Source organism: Sphaeramia orbicularis, chromosome 2, assembly GCF_902148855.1.
Source record: "Sphaeramia orbicularis chromosome 2, fSphaOr1.1, whole genome shotgun sequence".
Lineage (NCBI taxonomy): Eukaryota > Metazoa > Chordata > Actinopteri > Kurtiformes > Apogonidae > Sphaeramia > Sphaeramia orbicularis.
The window spans coordinates 16,422,544-16,444,313 of NC_043958.1; the positions used below are offsets into that span (position 1 = coordinate 16,422,544).

General features: G+C 40.4%; 1 protein-coding gene; it reads left to right on the forward strand.

Moving 5' to 3' along the window:
- The window catches only part of LOC115434446 (ly6/PLAUR domain-containing protein 6-like), a 1,359,089-nt gene that overhangs the window by 616,787 nt on the left and 720,532 nt on the right, over nucleotides 1-21,770 (forward strand).

Genomic DNA, 21,770 nt, shown 5'->3' on the forward strand with positions numbered 1-21,770 from the left:
AGACACTGAAACATGACTAAGTGTTTGGATGTATTAACCCACTAAGACCTCCTAAAACTCAAGCATTGTTTGATGACAGCTGGCTAAAATCACAGGGTTTTGATACTACTTTAACGAAGAAATTGTGTTAGAAGGCTGAATTTGTGCCATTCACTGACCTCAGGATCAAAAACTAAAGATTCTAATGAGCAAAGACTAATTTCTTCTGAGGTGTGAGTTCTGGACGTGTCAGAACTGTCAAAGTGTTCTTGGATTGATTGGTAGAAAAAAGTGCATCCAGGTGCGTATCAGCAGATATTAATACATGTTTTTATATAAAATTAGACTCTTGTCAGTCCATTTCAGCTTCTCCTTTGTTATCTACTAAACACTGGCTCCGTCTGACTGTCTGGACTCTCGTGGGACAGTCAGCCAAGTCAGTAAATGTTGCTACCAGTTCGTCTTAGCGCTTGTCAGCATTACAGACTTATTAATTCTTATCACTGTACAGTGCGCTGACAGCAGGGACAGCAAAATATGTAAAAGTTGACATAGCTGACACAGTGACAGGCTGACAGAAATATGAAGTTTATATGTGCTTCAGAGATGATCTATAAATAAGTGGTTGGGATGGGATCTATAAAAGAGTGTGTACCCCGTTAGTTTTTCCCTCTTTTGCTTATTTGCCTTGCTGTTTCCTTATCACTTCATCTCTCTTTTTTGACTATACCTCCCTGCCTCTCCGTCTCCAGCTTCCATCTCTCTTTCTGGATGGCTGCCTACCTCTGTGCCTGTGTCTGGGAGTTGGCTGGGGCAGAAATAAACCACAGTAATGGCTTTGCTTTGCTGCTAATCTTGTCATAAGAAGGTGCGGCCCTGGGAGGATAGCTCCTCGTGTGTGATATCCTAATTTAAACATCAAAAGATTCCATCATTAGGAAGCGTGCGTCTAGCCCCAGTTTTCAAGGGAAATTATTACATCTTCCCGCCGCAAAAGTGTAATGCAGGAAGACATTTCTGTCAAGCGCACACGCCGACACACACATAAATCTCACCGGACTTGATGTTTGTGCACTTGAAGAAAAACATCATCATTAGCAGCTTTCTCTTGTGATAGACGGAGCGATGACTTTTTGTGTCGCAGCCCGCCGTGGGCTCTGATGATAGCCTTCATTTGGAGATTCGGCTTGGCATTTGAGATTTGAGACGGGGATGGGATCTGCTAAGTGGGATCCGGTTTTACCGTCTGACAGCATCTCTGGTGGCCCTCCATGTGTTTCCGAGCTATCACGCGGATGCTGATGTATGTCTTGCAGCATGGGTGCATAAGGCACCTCCACACCTGGTTAATGTTGTCATACACTGCGTGACAGGTGCAAATCCACGCTGAGAAGTGTGTGCAGACAGGGAGTGCATACATGAATAGATGAATGTATACGTCTTTACTAGTGATGTAGACACATATGAAGATACCAAGGTCATCAACATGGTGTTTTTCTGTAAATTTCCGTCGCATTAATGCCCTGAGATCATTGTGTTATACAGCTTTCTAGTGTTGTGGTTATCATACAAGTGTGTACAGCAGCTGTCAGTCGTCCTCACACATTCCTAAACCTGCAGGACTGTCTCTGAGAAGGATTTTCATAGTCACCAAGGAGGCCTACATCAGCCTCTGCACTCACTGACCAAACAGAATCAGATCTGTGTATTTTAAAGCAACTGATGTTACGAAACATCAGACAACACACAGACTGTTTCTACTTTTCCACAGGGTTTTACAACTGATTTCTCATGAAGACCACGAGCTGAATAATGCCAGGGTCAGACTAGAGGTCATTGTTGTCTCATCCGTTGGTCACTGTATCAGATTAAGGATTATAGATTAATAAATTCTTGGCTTGTCACATTGCATCTTGGGAAAACGATGCTAGCACACTGTAAACAAGCAATATTGTCATTAAACTGAAAATAATACTGTCTGTTGTGTTTAGCAAACCCTAAAAAATGAAGACGAAACAATTGTGGACTATGTTGGGTAACACAAAGAGGTCAGCACAGGTTGTTGATCCATCAAAGATTACAATAGGGATTCACAGATTGCAACGTTTTTGACCGATTCGAGTACAGATATTGTAAGTGACATTTTGGCCATAGCTGACGTAGATAGTGAGGTTATTTTCCATTTCTTTTTTTTTGTTATGTATACCACCTTAAAAAAGAAATCATTACATTAACATTATTTATCATTATGTTATACTTGAATGAACACAGATTCAAACAAACAAATTTATCAAAAGAAAAACTTTAATATATCGTAGTCGGGTAAATATCTCCCACCTGTTACATGCCAGTAACTGATTTTGGCTAATATCCTCCAGTGTTTGTCTATACCACTGATATATCAGTGCATCACAATTTAGAGTGATAGAATTTGTTGTGGAACACCAAAAACAACTTAAATATGATAGTCATGGAGGCGTCCACAATGCAGTGTCATGGCCAAGAGACATGACACCAAAACCAGGTACTACACAATGTTCGTGATGTCCACAGGAAGGAGATGTCACCAGATGAAACAAATGCCAGTATTGATGGTGTCTGAAGTGCTTGAGTAAATGTAATGATTGCTTTTGTTCATTTATAGCACACCATTACTTCTGCTATTGGTCAATGGCACAGATATAAAACACTGTGGAAGTCCCAAAAACTGACCCAAAGACTAGCATGATGTCATCCACTATATCACCAAACATGATAAATAGATGATGATAAAATGACCAACTGATGCCATAATCGAAGTCAGCCAAAGTCATCAACCAAAACATGTGCTGCCACATCTTTACTTGGACCTGAGTTGTATATATTTCCATACTGTCTTGACATGAGTTAGGACGATAGGAACTGCATTTTCTGTTCAGATAGTCAGAAGCATAAACCTAACCCTGACCCTAAGGCACTAAAAAGGATGCAAATCATACTAAAACAGAGACCTCAGACTCTCAGGCCTGTCAAGAATCATTCGCACAACATCATGCCCACAAAATGTTATCTTATGCTTACTTACAACCTACAATCACCCATCCTAACCTAGTGTACATACCCAGCAGCAAAGACAGTGAACTGATAATAGGAAGATGCTTCCTCTGAGGTTTTTCCCGTGCTTTCTCCTGTAAGCAGACAAAAACATCTTTGCTATAATAGATGTTAGACAGTATTTGTAGCTTGATTGGACTGATTTAATTCCTAGCTCTGGCACGTAGTCTACAAGTATTGACAGAAATGAAGCAGATGAAATGATTAAATATCATGCCGTACTCCTTGAAAATTTAAGTTAATGTTGACGCCTGGTGCTGTGATATCGATTGTCTAGACTCTATATGTTAGATTAGGGTTGTGCTACTCCAAAGGGTTCTACGGGACTGTTCTCACAAGCTTTACTTGAGCAGTTTTTCCCTCTTAATACAAGTCTCCGGTGGCCGCGCAATATCAAAAATAATCTGCTAATTTGAAATGGTACAGCAATAAAAATGGCACTTTGAATCAAAGTCTGAAGTTGGTTAATAGGCTCTCCAACTGTTTGGCTGCCGTAATTTGAGTGTTCACAGGGGACGGCGTCTGGTGTATGTGATCTATTGCTTCACAGCGGCACTTACGTCGAATTATTAGCCCGACTGATGATGGATTTAAGAGGGAATCAAGAAATACCATGTTCCATAAGAGAGTGCCATCAAAAGACCAAAGAGGTGTTTGCTCTTTTCCGTTTCACTTTCAACTCCCTTTTAGTGTCTCGCTCTCTCCCTTGGCGTCTTTGTCTCTCTCTCTCTCTCTCTCTCTCTTGCTGAGGCTCTCTCTCTCTCTCTCTCTCTCTTCAGGAACAGTACTACAGTAGGTTTCAGTTGCCGTATGATTTATTCATTGTTGTGTTTTTTTTTTTTCTTCCTCTTCTCCTTGAATGTTTGGTAGAGAGGACAGGAAACTTTGAACCAGAGTACAAAGCAATGTATATTTGGGTCACACATTTTTTCCTTCTCAAAGCTGTGTATGTGCTCTTTCTCTTTTCCTTACGCTTTGTCTCCCTCCCCTCCTCTTCTGAGAGCTTGTCTGGTGACTGGGTCGACTCCTCTCCTCTCTCCGCCACGTTCGTCCTTGAAGTGAGAATCAGCGGGGTGCCCCGATCCGAGGGGAGGCTGGAAGGGGGGGAGGCAGGGGAGGCAGGGGGGTGGGGGTGGAAAGGGGAGAGGGGGCGACGGGGCAGAGAGGTTGGGAGCTAAATAATGAATGATTTCTTATTGAAATAAAGGCCTGGTGAAAACAGAGGGAGCAAGCATGTCATTACCTGGGAAACAGAGGAGAATGCTTAATCCTAAAGGCAATACAAGCAGGCCGAAGCAAGGCACGGCGTGGTTACTGGCGGCAGTTTGGAGTGGAATTATCCCCACTGTAATATTCACAACCCCTTCTTCAAACAAGAAGGTTGCAGTTGTATGTCTGAAAACCAGTGGTGCATATAATCCCAAAAAACTGTTCAGAAACTCCTGAAAACTACAGATGCCTCAGTGACCAGGAGATAGGACAAACTTAAGTCTCTATATTTAAGCTATAAAAGCACTTTGGTTTGCTTTAAATATTAGTAAATGTATCTTGACCAAACACCAATGGAAAACACCTTTGGGATGTTTTCATGTTTAGCTACTAAAAACATAAAAAACTATGTCCCAGTGAGGACTGAATATGGAATTTTTACAAATGCAATGGGAAAATCTGATACTGTCACTGTACATGAACTCAAAATGACCTTGAGGAGAGAAGGAAACATGTTTGTAAATGTTAACCTTATTAGAGGTTGGTGAAGGAGGTGTCACAGGATATGTAACTGTTTTGTTGAACAAGTTTTTACTTTGACAGAAAATCGCAATCATTTGGATTTTGATGATTTATGACTCCTCAATTTTTTAGTTTGGACAGTGAGAACTGTTTGGTTAGTGTTTGGAAAAGTTCTTGGTTTGGATTGAATGTTACTAAAAACGTCATCTGTCATTTTTTTTTTTTTTATTACATCTTTGCAACTTCTTTCTGTATTACAACAAGCCTATGTATCTTCATAAAGCTTAAAAATCTTGAAATACGCACATGCAATAACATAATTCCATTTACAGACAGGTAAAGGTGCTGATATTAGGTGGTATAAGCTAAGAGGTCTGAACCGAGTCATTATTTTCTTGATAAATCATTATTTTACCAACTTTCCTAAGCTATTCAGTTTACTTTAGAGGAGTAAAGAAACCAGAATATACTCACATTTAAAAAGCTGGAATCAGAGGATTTGGAATTCGTTTCTTGACTTTTTAACCTTCACCCTTTTCATGGAACTTGCTCTTCTGCTGTTTTAACCCAAACGCAAAGTGTACAGCTAAAATTCATGTATTAAACTTCATATGAACGGGGGCATCTTCTAGTCCAGGGGTGTCAAACTCATTTTAGTTCAAGGGCCACATTCAGTCCAATTTGATCTCAAGTGAGCCAGACCAGTAAAATACTGTCATAATAATCTATAAATGATGTCTGCTTTGAACTTTTCTCTCTGTTTTAGTGTGAAAAAGTAAAATCACATCATGAAAATGTTTACATTTACAAAATATTCTTAAATAATTAAAATATTCTGAATTTTCTTAAGAAAAACAAGTGCGATTTTAACAGTATTATGCCTCAACTTATCATTTGCACATGTATATTACAACTTAAAGATCACAGTGGATCTACAGATACACAAAACCTTTAGTAAGAGGCAGAATATTATTAAGCCTTCGGAGTCTGGCATTTGGAGTTTGGAACTAAAATGAGTTTGACGCAAATGTTAATATCTTCACTGTAATTTTTGCATTTCACAAATTCATCCCGCGGGCCTGATTGAAACATTTGGTGGGTCGGTTTCGCACACCGGCCATATGTTGGACATCCATGTTCTAGTCTCTGTGTTTAGTCTAAATCACAGCCTAAACTCCACCAGTTCAGACTTGACTCAGACGTGACCCAAACCCTGCCTCTGAATGAGTCGGTGGTGACCTGGTGAATATGGAGAGGTTAAAATGAGTCAAACCAACAGCTCTGTATGTTTTTGTGGTTTACAGAAATCTGCAATTGTGACATTTTACTCCAGCGATTAAGTTGAATATTCACTGCGAGTGTGTTTTTAGGTGTCATCGCAAGCAAAGCAACACCTAACAGCGTTATGTCATCGTGTCGTTGTGAAGAGTGAGCCGAGCCAGAGCAGCGTGCCGTGACTTTGACCTAACACCGTCTCGGCTCACGCTGATTGACTCTGCTGTCATTATCCCGCCACCACATCCAGACTCAACTTGTCTGGCCCAAAGCCAAGCTGGTAAAATATGAGCCGACACTGAACCCATGACACCACTCCTTCCCCACGTACATTAGCGACGCATGCCAAGCCTCACCTTCACCGCAGACAAACCCAACAACTCAGCATGCTTTGCAATTTGATAATCACACCTGAGCAAAATTTGACATTTCTCTCTGGTGTGAAAGTTGATAAATAACTAATTTGGGTGGCAAGAAAGTCAAACGAAGTATCATGTCATGGAGGTATCATCATATCATCGTCAGACTGTTTGGAGTTCTTTGAATTTGTGCCAGACGTGAACAATTTGAGTGAGTCTGCTGCAATGTTGCAAAAGTTACTTTCCAGGAATTAATTATTCCAGCCCCGCTTTTTTTCTTTTCTTTTTGCAGTGATATTTGGAGTTATGAATTCAGAAATAAGTAGGAAAGTGCAAAACAAAATCAGGCTAACGATGTTAGCTGTAATTAAAATGGAGAAGTAAGCAGGCTGCCACACTATTGGCTTGGAGAGAGATATATTAGCCAGGCATATGGTTATGATAATTAATCCCAGGACTACAGAGAAACAAATAAACACACGCTAAACAAACAGGGGGGACCAGCTGAGGGCTGCAGGCAGGCACGGGGACTTCTGGGGAGGAACCCGAAAGAGAAAAGCAGATTCTTATCGTCATTGCCTGCTCCAACCAGAGCCGTATAAGAGGAGAAAAAAAGAAAATGTAAGAGTCAGGGAGGTTGAAAAGGAAACTGAGGCATGACAGAGAACAGAAAAAGTGGATGAAGGCAAAAGAGAAGACCACAAGATCAGCCCCTTAAGGAACTTCCTCGCATTAGAATTCATCTCACTGCGTTTTTTTAAACAAGAAACGCATGGGCTTCTTTTTGTAGGTTATACTCTACACAACATGTTTTTATCTCTTAAGCCGGAGCAGTAAATCCAACTCTGGCATTTTTTACTTTGATAGTATGTAATGAAGTCCTTAATATGAAGCTATCAGTGTTGATAGAATTATTCCTTTTTTTTTGTTTTGGACAATAAAACAAACACAAAGGAACCTCATCTTCTTACAGGCTCTGAAATTAACAGCCAACTCTTTGTATGGGCTTATAAATAACTGAAAATGCTCTTTTTTTCTCTCTTCTTAGTGTGATTCTGGGCTAAGACTGAAAGAAGGGAAGTGGGGCCATCCAGGCCCAGTGACGTGTGAATAGGCATAGTGAGGGTTTGTGGTGAATCGGAAGAAGAGACGGCAGGATAATGCTCTCTCTTCCCCCCTATCTGCTCCCAGTTGGAGGATGAGGGAGACAGAAGGGAATAGCTGCTAATAAGGCGTTGGGTGAAAGGCTTTGGGAAAGCTCCCCGTGGTGCTGGTCTGTAATAGAGATAAGCGTTGCTGTGTTGTTGTCTCACAAAAATCAACAAAGGGAACATGCGATGGGAGATTTGCGGCCGCGTCCCCAGTGAAAAGCGGGGCTTTCACCGCGCCGCAATGTTTAGCAGCATTAGAAATCATTAGGCCCGGCACCGAGGGGAGAGTGTGCCAGACGCCCGTGCCCCAGTTAATGCTGTTTTCAAAAGCCGCCCATAATCCATTCCTTAAACTTGCTTTCTTCCTTTCACCTTCAGATGTGGGCAAATCTGATGGAAATACCGGGAAGAAAATAAAGACTAGCTCTCTGTGTTTATTTGTTTGTTTTAGCCGAAGATTTCCCCAATCTACATCCCTGCGCATTGTGATCTGCAGCAGCGATAAGGCCCCGGCCAGGCTGTAGTTAGACTAGCAGCAGGTGCCTTGCCAGGCAGTGGGGGGATACAGAGGATGCTGATAAATGGGGCCAGTTTCCCGCATAAAGCACAGCGCCCTACGGAGGGAGGAGAGATAATGTATGCAGAGTTCACAGGCACTGTGGGTTGCTGCTGCAGGGCGGGCAGACATCTTTGGAGCAAAATGATAGCTGCATAGAGATGAAGAGACTTCCAGGAGGTTATTTTAGCCGAGTTGTGCACTGGCTGGAAATGGGGGAATGGACTCCTGTGATCTGCAGGGCCAGGACCACACATTGGCTTTACTTGCATGAGAGGAGGTGGAATGAGACAGGAGTGGTCAGAAATAGTGTTTTTTTTTTTTTCCCCAGATCCCAGAATGTAAAGTTCAGGCTGTAGAGGTCATTCACAGAGTACTTACTGCTGTTAACAAGAGACCTGTGTCCATGTAATCCTTCTATGGACCAAGACGGTGTGATTTGAAGTTGTTGGCAATCTTACTATTAAACACATCAAGAAATATTCTGAACTTAAAACCTTAAGTTGGCTTCACTTGCATGGCAAAAGTTGTTTAAGGTGGTTTTTATGTTGACTCAGTACTCACATATTCTACCACAATTTTTTAGTTTAGGTCGACCTCTTTAGAATTTTGAACAGAAATTATTGTACTGAACTGAACAAAATATATACATCTGAAACAGAACAATTTGTTGAAGTTGCATACTTGAAATGAAACCTTTTTTTATTCAAACGACCAAAAAAACTTAGACTGAGATATAATTTGGTCTCCTCGCCAGTCAGTACTGCTTGTGCTTTATTGTAACACCTAAACAGATGATGAAACAGCTTTTTTTGAGTCTTTTTTAAGTACAACTCTTATTATGAAAAAAGGCAAAATCAACCCTACTTCACAATGCTCGAAACATTATATAAATGTAAACAGCCAGTAAGTCTTAGCAAATGAATGACATAGAAATTAGCAAATTGTTTTCTACATTTCATATGCACAAAACAATGTCCTTGATCATTATGCATAATATGTCCTTGTTTCTACCTGTTTTCAGTATATTTTTGAGATATTCCCTCTCCATTAAAGGTGAACACAGAGGCACACCCTGCAGAGGTCTTTGCTAAGCGAGCTTTAACTATGCTGCTTAACCAGCCACACCTAGTCATGCTAGCTGTAACTGCTAACCAGCTTGTAATGAATGCACTGGGCCTGTGAGGTCAAGCCTGGTTGTCTGGGGACCCATTAGCAAGGCGAGCGAGCCCTACCAACCCTTGTGCTCTCCGTTTCCCCTCCCTGCATGGGCCCTCCATCCTGCAGGCTCCAGCCAGCGAAGCAGCCCCAGTACAGCGCCAGAGGCCAGGCGAAGCTCTGCCCAGGGACCCCACCTCAGTGAACTGTCATTTGTCTCGGCCATCCTGCCAGCGCCCCAGGCTACATTAAGGCTTGATCTATGGGGTGGGCCAGGCTGCTTGGCCCTGGGACTCAGACGCTGCATCTACTGCCAAAGTGCAGTTTGCACGCAGGTTTGGTATTAATTTCTTCATAGTTTATCAGTGTAGTTTTTGTTTTAAAAAAAAAAATGCCACATTTGTTCCACTAATCACAGTCATTTTTCAAGAAAGTGCAATGCTACATTTCACCCTCAACACAACAATATCTTCTGAATCAGACAAAGCTGTCGAGTGACGGCCTTTCCCTGCCTGCTGGTTTACAGTATCTCCAATCTACTGTGTCCTGGCTCTGGTGTTAAGTGTCTTTCCAAAGGGTCTGTGTTGCTGTCAGCACTCACACGTTTACTTTTCAGCGCCGACTCCTCAGATGGCCTGCCCGCTCTCCCACGCCCTCCCCCTTTCGCCTTATCTCGGGGTTTCTCAACATGGCCGTTGAGCTGTATGTGATGAAATAAGATCTACGGCTGAGGCCAGCTTGACCGCACATCTGCTTGAGTTTCTCAGTGGCTGACTGCTTTGTTTTATTGTTCCCGGACCCCTTTAGTGGTGTATATGTCTCTTCCCGTACAATGTCCCTGGAGCCCAGCCAATCAGCAGGCCTCGATGAGAGCTGTCAAACCCAATTCTGCCAATGGCGGGTGCTGAAAGCTGGCATGGTAGATGTCGAAGAAAAGCCGGCGTGTTGCTGTCACATTACTCCTCAGTTGTGTGTGAGTGGGGGGAAGTTGTAAGCGAGATCTTCGTTTTTTTTTCGTAGAAACACTATAAAGCCACATCAAGACAAGGACCAGTTACTGGCTCTCAAGCCTGGTTTCTGGAAATAGGCAGTGGGCATTTGCATGTTTCTTTCTAAGGCACTCTATTCATTAGATTAGTGTTGTGCTAATGTGAGGAGTAGCCAGACTTAAATGCAGGATGTCATAAATCATAATGTTCATTTTAAGCTCATCCGCACACAAATACTTGTGCGTACACACATAAGCATGCAATAATCACAGACACACACACACACACACACACACACACACGCACACACATGCACACACACACACACGCGCGCACACACACACACACACACACACACTTAAACAAGCCCAGTGTTTGTGTTGAGCACATGTCGGAGGTGGACATCTTCCCGTCTCTCCAGCTTTTTGTGGGGCTCCAATGAATCATTGCCTCTTATTCCTTTCTCAACGCGGGGGAAATCACATTAAGTGGAGCGCCGTGTTTGGCTCACACCAGTCTTGTCTTAATAGCTGTAATTTGGAGAGGAGAGAAAGAAAAAGAAAGAATGGAGAAGAAAGCTCGCTCACAACACTAATTCCAGTCAACAAAAACACCCCTCTCCAATCCCACCACATTAATTTGCATTAAAATATCCAACAGCTAAATATGTAAAGACAAAATAGTGGCGTACTATTTATACCCGGGCACATCTCCTGCAATGAAGGCTATGGCAGCAGCTGTGTGTGCACAACCTCCCGCTACTGTAACATGTTGAACAGACCTCCCACACCAAGCGTTCCACCTTCGCACAAATTTGCAAAAAGGAAGGCCATGTGGAAATGGAGAAAACAGAGTGTGCACAAACCGGCTCTTTCAGCGAAATTACTTGTCCAAGTGAATCTGGCTAAATGGTTAGTGATTTTCACTTGAATCACAAATGGCTTAACCCATAAAAGAGGACAAGGTTAAAGAGGGGATAACTGGTGAGATTATGTCTATTTCTTTAATTTTGCGTTGCCATGGCTGCGGAGTTTCCAGTGGTACGACCTCAGTCTAATCTATTATTACTTATTTTTTCCCCATGTATATAAAATATCTTGTTAGCACCCTACTTTTGTCAATGACCAGTACAAGCAGCATTTTAACACAACACAGTCTGCATTTTTTAAGTATAATTGATTCTTTCAGTGTTGACTGTCCACAGTTCACCTCTTTACTTCTTTGGCTTGGTTCAGCATTCATCTTTAAGCAGCAGGATGGATTTGTTGAAAACTGTGCTGCAATGACTGGAGATAACTAGTTTTATAAACTTAGACACAAATAGCAGGGTTTCCATCTAAATCCATTTCAGATTCTCAAAAAATCTGCCCAAGAAAATTCACAGATCATCATTTCCATCAATGACTGGAATTTCTTTGAGATAATCCTCCCAGAATTTTGTCTATTTCATCAAAAAAAACCTGCATTTGGCTTTGCTTTACCCCTCAAACAACTGCTAGCATGTGGCCTTGTCTTTAACTCTTCGACTTGCTTCCCAGAATTTGTCAGTTCTTTGAGACTTTCTTTTCGTACATCTAATATGGCATAATCTTCTCATTGGTTCACACATGCCTGATGTTTTCATCTGGATCCATGTTTTCATCTCTTTGGAGGATTGAGTGACATTTAAATCATTTATTTGCTCGACATGTTTCTGTTGCCATTAAGCACATTTTCACCAGTCTTTCCACTTCTAAGAAGAGTAAAGTAAAGTAAAATTGTAGGTTAGGTTATTTTATGCACCAGCTGCATGTAAAAATGGTACTGAACTACACAGATTTACAACGTATTACAGGGTTTTGTAGCTCTATACTGTCTCTATTTAAACTTTAAAACAGCTAGTTAATAAGAACCATTTTTCTGAAGTTGCAAAGTTAAGGTACATCACTAGAAATACATTATAATAAAAACAAAAAAAGAATTGTCATAAGAATTAGTTAATGAGAAGTGTCTCTTCCTTCAGAGCTGTAGGATGAGTGTTTAGATTTGTTCATCTTTGTCCCCAATAATCTATATTCTTCCTAATCCAACCATTTTAAGGTGTGAAATATTCGTGAAGTCCATATCCAGACCACTACAGACGTGTGATTAAGCGCAAGTTATGCAAAATAAGGAGCCTTTTTTTAAAAAATAAATGTCAAATCTGGATTGTCAACCCTGATATTATAGTGGAAAAAGTTCTAAGATCCTTTTCTTTGACATTTGTTTTATTAGCTTATGTCCTGCCATTGTAAAGGAGGCATCAGCATCTTCCGTAAAGTCCGATTTCGTGTGTAACAAATACATTTAGTACACTAATACCTATAGAAAAACACAGGAACATGGTGTTATCAGCTTAGGCTGTTGATGGAAGAAAGAGCAGATAAAGTATGGTGGTTTAATGTAAAATGCGTAAATGGGGAGGGTGTTGTTTTTATTCCTGCACGGTGAGTAAAGACGTGTTTGATCATTCTTTGTTAAATACCTGTTTACCCGACAAGACACGAAATCCTTAAACCTGACTTATAATTCGAAGATTTACCGTCAAGTTTGATTCTTCGCAGCCCAAGTGCCTTTCTATATCTGGATCTCATCTCTTTGGGTATAATGCAGCGATTTTATGGCGATTCTGTGCTGCTGAATCCGTGGAATTATCCATGCTAATGCTTCTTTCTAATGCTACTATCATTCTGATAATAGCATTATCTAATCCTGCCGGTGAGCATTTGCACCTCTAGCTGTTGCAGCCGTGATCCACATAATTCCACTAACTAATGCGCCAGTCACTCTCCACACTTCCCAACTGCTCCACAGCACAGATGAGCACCTCTTATGACCTCGAGCCTTCCGGAGCACCATAATCAATATCCAGACCCTGTTCATGGTCTGGCTACAGGGTGCTCTTTGAGTTTATTTGCAAAAATATTAAATATCACGGCAGGATGGTTTTAAAATTCTGTGGAAAATCAGGTGGAAATTTGTCCGACTTAGACAAAATGGTAAAAATAAGTAGGTATAGTGCATTAGCAAACTGTTTTCACCTTAGGAAATGATAAATCAACACAAGTTGGGCTTTTCAAATTAGTCACTGCATGATTAATATTAATACCACAAAGTAATTTGAAGCTTTGCTTCATTCGATTTCAAACATATTCACACACACAATTTGAAGAGAGAGGAACATTTACACTTCTCTGGATCAGGAACACATACTGAGTCCAAAAGGAACATTGGATGCAGTAGCTGCCACAGAGGTTCGTTTATAGCACATACATGCATACAGTAACTATTTTCTGTCCTCCGTAACCTCCGCTCCCCGGCGTTTGCCACCCACTTCTTGCATTTCCACGGTGGCTGCAGTAATCTTTGGCTTTCCTCCTCTGTGGTCGGCTGTGCAAACAGCACACCTTGGACAGAGGCTGCCTCTCTCTGCCTTTCACTGAGGTAAGGAAAGGTGAGAGAGATGGGTGGTAGAGGGGGTCCTGGGTGGATTTTGGAGAGCAGGTCTGCACTACATTTGTGATGATGGGGTTTAGAGAAATGGCAGTGTCATGACACAGTGGGCTAGTATTTGGTTCTGACATCCATACACTCACGTTGAGTTTTTTTTAGTGCACACTGTTAAATGAGAATGACTTAGTCATCATTTTTAGGTTTTTCATGGACAGTTGCATTTGTGAATTGATCAAAACTTTTAGGGTCCAATCCCTTACCAATGTAAAGACTCTTCTTTCTGACAAAAAATGCTTTTTGGGTGTAATTAATACACTGAAAAAGTCAGTCATAATGCACACTTATTAGAATTGGTGGAAAATTGTATGTATTGTGGGTCTCAGGAATGAATGTGGAATAATGGTTAAAAGTGCCTCCAAGAAATTTTGAAAAAATTAACGCCCTTCATTTTTGTCTGATATTTTTCACTTGGGGTAGTTAAACTGTCTCTTCCACATTAACCAGTAAGTGAGTCCCATTTTGTTCTGTTTCACTGACAGATCTGTGGAATTGAAGTGTATTGCTGTGGCAACAGAAATGGCTTAATTCAATGTTTTGCCAGAAATATCTCAATATCAGCACTGCCAGAAATAAATCAGCCTTGCTGCAACATTTGTCCTTGGTTTACCAAGACACCTGTATCTGGTAAAAGCCCTTGGATCCACACCCTGTGTTCAATGGGAAGGCCACTTGAAAGTCTCACTTTTGCTTGTCAGGCCTTGCATTGATGAAATATCATCGACCAGTGCTTCTTTGTTTATGGATCTACAGTACTCTCAGGTATTTTACCGCAGTTACTGTCACTTAGTATTACATTTCATAGGTGAATTCAACATCACCTGTGCTGTTACTCAGAGCTGCAAATATTAGTTGGTCACTCCATTAGACAAACTGTGCAGCTCTCAGATTTTGAGATTTAATGCCTTGTCATTGTCATTACTTATTCAGTCCATTCAGAAATCTGTCCTTTTATTTTAGAACAATGACTGAATCAATCAATACTGAGAGTAACCATTAGTTCCAGCCCTATCCGTTAGCCAGTTTTACACAGAAGACACAGAGAAAAGCTAATACCTTTGCCAATGCAATTACCCTAATAAAATGTTGCCACTGTACTTTTGTTCAAACCGTGCATATCAGTGTTTCAGACCCAGAGATATATCTCAAATCAACATTTCCTTATACATGAATAAAGGTATTTTAGGGAATTAGAATGAGGCTCTAACCTAAATCCCATTATAAACAATGATTAACAGTGTGTTTTGATAGTATTTAAACCAAACCATAATGTTTTCCCAACCTTCTCCAATGTGCTTTCATTGCCTAAACCTAAAACCTTTTGGAAATCCGGATACAAACTACAATCTGGTTCAAAATTTCCTGGATTGTGTATGTGCAAGAATAAGACTAATGTTCAGTGCAGATATTATGGGTAGCTGTATTTGCAGTTGCAGCTGTCCAGATTTTGCGGTAGTGTGTAACAGTGATGATCTCTGATGCTGATTGCTGTTAAAGCCATTTGGGAGATGTCCTTTCAGTACAAAAAGGCCTCTATAGTCATGCAGGACGCCTGGGGACTGCATGGAGAAATCCTTCCACTCTGCCAACCCTAGATTCATGGCCCTGCGTGTTTGGCTAGCCATTTCCTGGTGCAGCACTTGCTATTTTATTTGGCCCGCTCCAGCCCCAAGGATAGGGGGACAGTTGTGTTCCCCCTCTGCTGAGACCGGAGAATTTCCTTGCTTACTTTTCCTCGGCTCTGTGGGAGGAGAGGGAGAAAAGTTAAAAAGAAGAAAAACTGGAAAGCTGCCCTGTTTTGAGTTATTAGTTAAGAGCGGGAGGCAGGGAGGGATGAGCAGAGGACTCGAAAAAGATAAAGAAGGGTAGAGATTGAAAGAGAGGAGGGCTGCCAGGTCTTGTGTTTGGAGTTTGTTTCTGGTTTTTTCCCTCTTCTGCACACTGAGCTCACCCTTCAATGCCTCCTGGACTCAAAGAGAAACCGCTCTATTTGGCTGACACCAGCTCTTCATCCCCAAAAGGCCCCGTCAATTGAGCCTGCCTCAATCTAAACAGATTCATATATGCAATATTTACCCACAATGCTTTCTATAGAGTGACATTTGATGGGAGCACATGCTGAAAAAGAAATTGCAGGGTGAAGGACAAAACTATCTTGGAAGCCACGCAGAAGGAGGCTCTGTTTTCAGGTGGAATTACAAGGCAGAAACACGCCAAGCCCAAAACACATTTTCACATTATGCTCAGGTGTTTATTTGCTTTTGGCCCTCAAAGAGTAAAGTGTGTGTAATTTCTGTGCTCTTCAGCCCGCGGGACATTCACAATGATAGTTTGGCTGAATTCCCTCCAGGTGTGTGTATATGCGTAGAGACAACGACGCGAAGAGGGACAAACAAGTAAGAAAAAAGACAAAGAGGGAGAGTTGCACCTGGCTCTCCACCACACCTGGGAACTGGAGGGACGGTGTGGGCTAATGATGTGGTTTTAAAGCTCACTAAACACTGCGAGCAGCACATACTGTCCCTAGATGGCCTGTGGTTGGTTTCACCACAATATTCCCAGAATGCAACTCCCTGTTCCCTTGCTTCTCGTCTACTGGAATCAGCTGTGTGTTTTGCATTAGCACACATTCCTAGACACATAAAAGAGTCACAGAGAATTTGAAGCTAAATATAATGGGACAAAAGGCATAAATCTTTTAGTACAAATGCTAAAAAGACTTGTAGCTTTTGAAAAGTCCCATATCTGTTGTTCCTGCCTGATTGTATTGACTTTAGCAAACCTCTAAGCTAGCAGCTATTTCATTTGGCTACAACCATGAAACCACATCCAGTACAAAGATTCCTAGGAACAGGATTCAGTTTAATTTAGTGAAAACCCTCAAGTTCTTTAATACATCCTAAATTATAAAAGGGAAGTGGACTCTGTGTGTCTCGGGCATCACACAAAATCTGGAAAGAGCTGACTGCTGCAGTTTGGCATACTTATGTATTTTTGACCAAGGAAGAGACTAGCGAAGATGGCAAGTTGATAGGACCAATATTTGGGGAGATATTAGTAATGTTGGAATACAATGGCCTCCCAACAGCCAGTCACGTTGCTATGCCCAGAATCACAGAATCAAATTGAATTTTATTACCTAGCAACAGATTAACAATAGGGCCACATTGCCATGGTGTCAATTTTCATGTGCAGAAACAGACATACCAGCTGAGAGGTTATTCAACTGAAAATGCCAGTGGAATTTACCAAGAAAGTAAAGAAAGTGGTTACGCACGTTCCCCACGGGTCAACACACTACTTTCTTTCATTTCTCTACAGCTGCTACAGTGTACATCATCTGACTACAGCTAGTTTAGAAATACTGTCAGCTAATGTCCAAAAACAATCAGCCCTCAGCGCGACACAGATTTAAACACAAACTTCACTTCACAAATATATTGTACATAAGCATTCATGATAAGATATGACTTGGACTAAGCTTAGTTTTTCCATAAATCACCCTTAAAGACATTTCAAACCAGTGTGATGTGAAAATGCAGTCTGGAAAAATCTCAAATCTGCACTTCCTCAGAGCTCAAACATGTCTTCAGGGTGTAGATAATTCACATCATCACTGGCCTCAGTTTGACTTAATGTACTGCACATTCTATACCATCCCCATGTTTCTTCCTTGGTTACCACGTTTCATTAGTTTCAGAGAAATCTCCAAACATCCTCACATTTAGGGAGCAGTAAAGAATGTGGTTAAATAAAAATAGAAACAAAATTCCAAGATTATTTTCTGTCATTCGCATTCACACAAATTTAGTAATGGGTCACTTCTTAAGTTTTTTCTTATTTCAGCTCCCACCTGACCCTATTTCCTAACCCTAACCAAACCTTAGCTGTGACTGTAGCTAGTGTTGTTAATGCTGTTAACTGTGTTTTGTGTCCCTGAAATTTTGAGGGAGAGTGTAAGTTCACCTGTGTAGTAAGTTTTTCACTCTCAAATCATCACATTGAGTTACTTTAGGTCCTTACCATCAGTTTTCAATGCCTGTTGTACCCCTGTAGCAACAGTTTTGGATACACAGTGCGCCCAGCTGAGGTCAATGCAATGCCAGAGAGGCTGAAATTGATGACATGGACCAGTTGAGGTAGTTAAATCACAGTAACCTTAGTAGAAAGTCGAAAAAAGTTTGTGGACCCCATTTTTTTTTCTTAAACCTCTGCATAGTATTTTTTTTTGTTTTATACCTAAACCAATCAAATAGTAACCTTTGTGCCTGGAATGTGATGCAGGTCATTTGTGTTGAATTTTCTCTGAGGTTTTATTCGTTTTGTGTCTCTGTGAAATCCAGCACAGTTTTCCAACAACTCTCTTTGATTGGCTGGTTATGCATCAGCTTTGAACACCACAGATATCCAAATACACAAGAAGTCATTACTGTAAACCTCAAGACCAAATCTTGAAATGAAAACTGAATCTTCTCCCGTTAAATTCACACAGAGAAATCCATTTAGCGGCTATTTTTTCTTAAGTGTACAGTAGCTCTTTCTGTACAACCACTCATCACCCTTATCCAGCTTTACTACAGCATTCTTTATCCCTGTCTAATGTAGCTGATCCGTCCACACACCCCCCACCCCCCCACTCCCCTTTCTGGATCCGTCTTCCCTGGCTTTTGTGAGAAGGAGAGGTGAGGGGATATGTGTCTTTAACTGAGCCAGAGCTCTGCTGCAGCTTACCTCTTACTGCTAAGATAGGATATATGCTCCGCTTTGTTACTGCTAACCTGCTTGTTTGGGGTGAGATCAGTGTATTTGTGTGTTTGTGTGTGTGTGTGTGTGTTTGTGTGTGTGTGTGAGCGGGAGTAGGAGTACTGAGAAATCCCATTATGGAGCCAAGTTGCTGCCACGCTTTCCCCCGTACACACTGTGAACCCGGTGTAATCCACTCACACACTCACCATGCGTCCTTGTTTGTGCGCACACGCTCGCACAAACACACATATACCCTCCAGACTCGGCGGTGAGCTGTATATCCCTGCGCACTGTTGTGTTGCCTACCGTGAAACATGACAGCTAATGATATCGAAAGGCTTTTTAAAGGTGTGTTTGTGTGTGTGTGTGAGTGTGAGAAAGCAAGAGCTGGAATTCTTCCAGACAGACATTGATTAGCAGTGGCTCAAAGTGGAAGCTGCAAAGTCATGTAATTTCACATACATCTCCAAGAATATTCCCAACCAGTGCATCACATGACTTCAAATTAAAGCACATACTGTCCACATTATTCAGCATAACCACTAATTTTCTTCTTTTACTTTGAATTTACTTGACGTCTGCGCTGCAAAGAAGCAGGAAATCAAAAAAAAAATTGCTTTTCTTCTGGGGAATTTATCTTCATAAATGAGAAATAATCTTGTCAAGCATCATTAGGAAAACATATCTAACTTTGTCTCATTAAGAAATTTCAGCTAATTTTGAGATAGATTTAACCACTAACAAGCTAAAACAATGGTTTGTGCAACATCCCAGCAGAGGAACAAGATTGTTTTCCTTATTTAAAGAGTAAAACCAATTGCACAAGTTATAAATTGAAGATTATTAAGTCTATCTTAAATAACTTTTTATTGCTTGTAATAAATACAACTTGCACACATTTAGGCTTCCTTATTTTCAGCAGCTACACTTTTACACTGATTGAAGAAAGCAGAAAAAAACTGTAATATTTCAGAATATTTTGCTTTTCTCTAGTGGGTCATGACCCTCTGAGATACTGTACTTAAATCAGTTGAAATATGATGCTATAAAATAGGTTTTTAGTGCTTTAAAAAATATTAAAAAAAAACATTTCTATCATTGAAATGTTCTACAGTCATGACATTATCTCTGTTTGTTACACGGCTTTACTCAACACACATTCTGATTGGACAGTGATGACATCTTACAGGCTTTTTTCCACCTCACAGTGCATTGCTTTCAGTAGCGATATTGATTTCATAATCAGTATTTTAAAATTATTATCTGTTGTCAAACAATTGATTTTTTCAGTAAGCAGGACAATGAAAGGTGAAGTGGTCGTCATCGTCAAATAAACCCCTCGACAGTGATTCTATTTGTCGCTGTAACGACTGGTTCACTACATGATCCATTACATGACAGAGCGTTGCTAAGATACAAGATACAACTGTACAATCTGACAGATGGTTTTATTTAGGAGAATTGATTAATTAATTTTTGAATCAGCCAAATCATTTTAATATCAATACTTTTTGTCATGTTATTGATTAGCATGCATTATCCCGGGTCAGATTGTCTTCATGATACAACTTATTTATGCAGCCATTCATTCAACCCACTGTATATGAATCTAAAAGAATCATGAAATCCTTTCAGTGTGTACAATTAAAACACACTAAATGCATAAAAATGATACCTGAAAATAGCATAATTAAAGCCAGTGGTCATTTCTGCACTTGTAAACAAATATGTTCACTCTGATGGAAATGGAATCATGAGTTTTATTTGCACAAACTTAATCTGGATAGTAGAGCTGAAACTGAGGTAAAAGTTGTATTATTAAGTAGAAGTCCTGATTTAAAATGCTACTTTATTAAAATAACACTATTACCGGTGAATTACACTTTAAAAAGTACTCATGCACAATTTCTCCTTTTAAAGCATTGCAGTGTAGAATATTATTATTTTGTTTTTATCACTAATATGTCTAACTGTAGCAGTGGTTCCCAACCTTTTTTGGCTTGTGACCCCATTTTAACATCACAAATTTTCTGGTGACCCCAGACATTCAAAACAGAGACTTTTTTTTTTTTTTTTGCTTAAATTGATTTGTTTTTAATCATGTAATAGCTTGCTATACTATGTTGCAAATAAATGTTAATTTTAGATGGCATTTAGTCTATATAATATATATTATTATGGATGGAGGCAGAAAAGCCAGGTTGAGGTTACTACAGGATACATACAATTACAGTAACTCAAAGTATGAATTATGAAAGAGCTGCAGCATCTTAAACCGGCCACAAAGAACATTTGAAAGATAAACAGTACCACAGTGCTTCAGTTTCAGAGTTTGTCATGTCTTTTTTGTATTAGGATTGTCTCTCTCAACTCACCATACATTTCTTTATTTGTAAGTTTTTTTTTTTGTTATCATAACTAGAAATTTCAGACGATCCCATTTAAATTCCAGGCAACCCCATGTGATGTCACGACCCCAAGGTTGAAAAACACTGAACTATAGTATCTTTACATGCCTCTGTATCTATTATACAGTATTACTATTGTACTGTTTTGCATCAAAGTCATTATATCATCTTTAATATGTAACAAAGCTGATAAAAGTACAATATTTGCCTCTGAGATGTTGTGAAGCAGAAGTATAATGTAACATAAATCGAATCAAGTATGAATCAAGTATAACCGCAGATCCAAAAGTGATAGGACATTATAAAGAAAAACAGAAATGACTTGCAAATCAGTTCAAAATGACTTCTTTTTTTCTCTTTTACATTACTAGATTATGTCAGTTTTAACATTTAGTTTCCCAACTTTTCTGGAATACCTCAAATTATACTGAATCCCACCACTGCCTTAAATATTAACGGAATTGTTCGAAGTAGTGACACAGTTTATCACAGTGTATTTTTATTTCTTTTTGTTAATTTAGAGTTTTTTAAAATAGTCGCTGTCTGAATGTATTGCATTTCTGAGTGATTTCCAGCAGCCCTACTGTAAGGCACTACAGCCTGTTCTGTCCTCATGCTGCTGTCTGAACATAGGGGGCGCTGTCCTCACTGCGTTGCACCTGTGAGCCGGACACAGAGGGGAGCCTATTTGTCACCAGCCTGTCTCACTGCCTTGCCATTGAGTGCTCACTCACTCTGTGTGTGTGTGACAAGGCAACGCTTCCACACACATCCATACACTCTCTCCATCCTGTCCT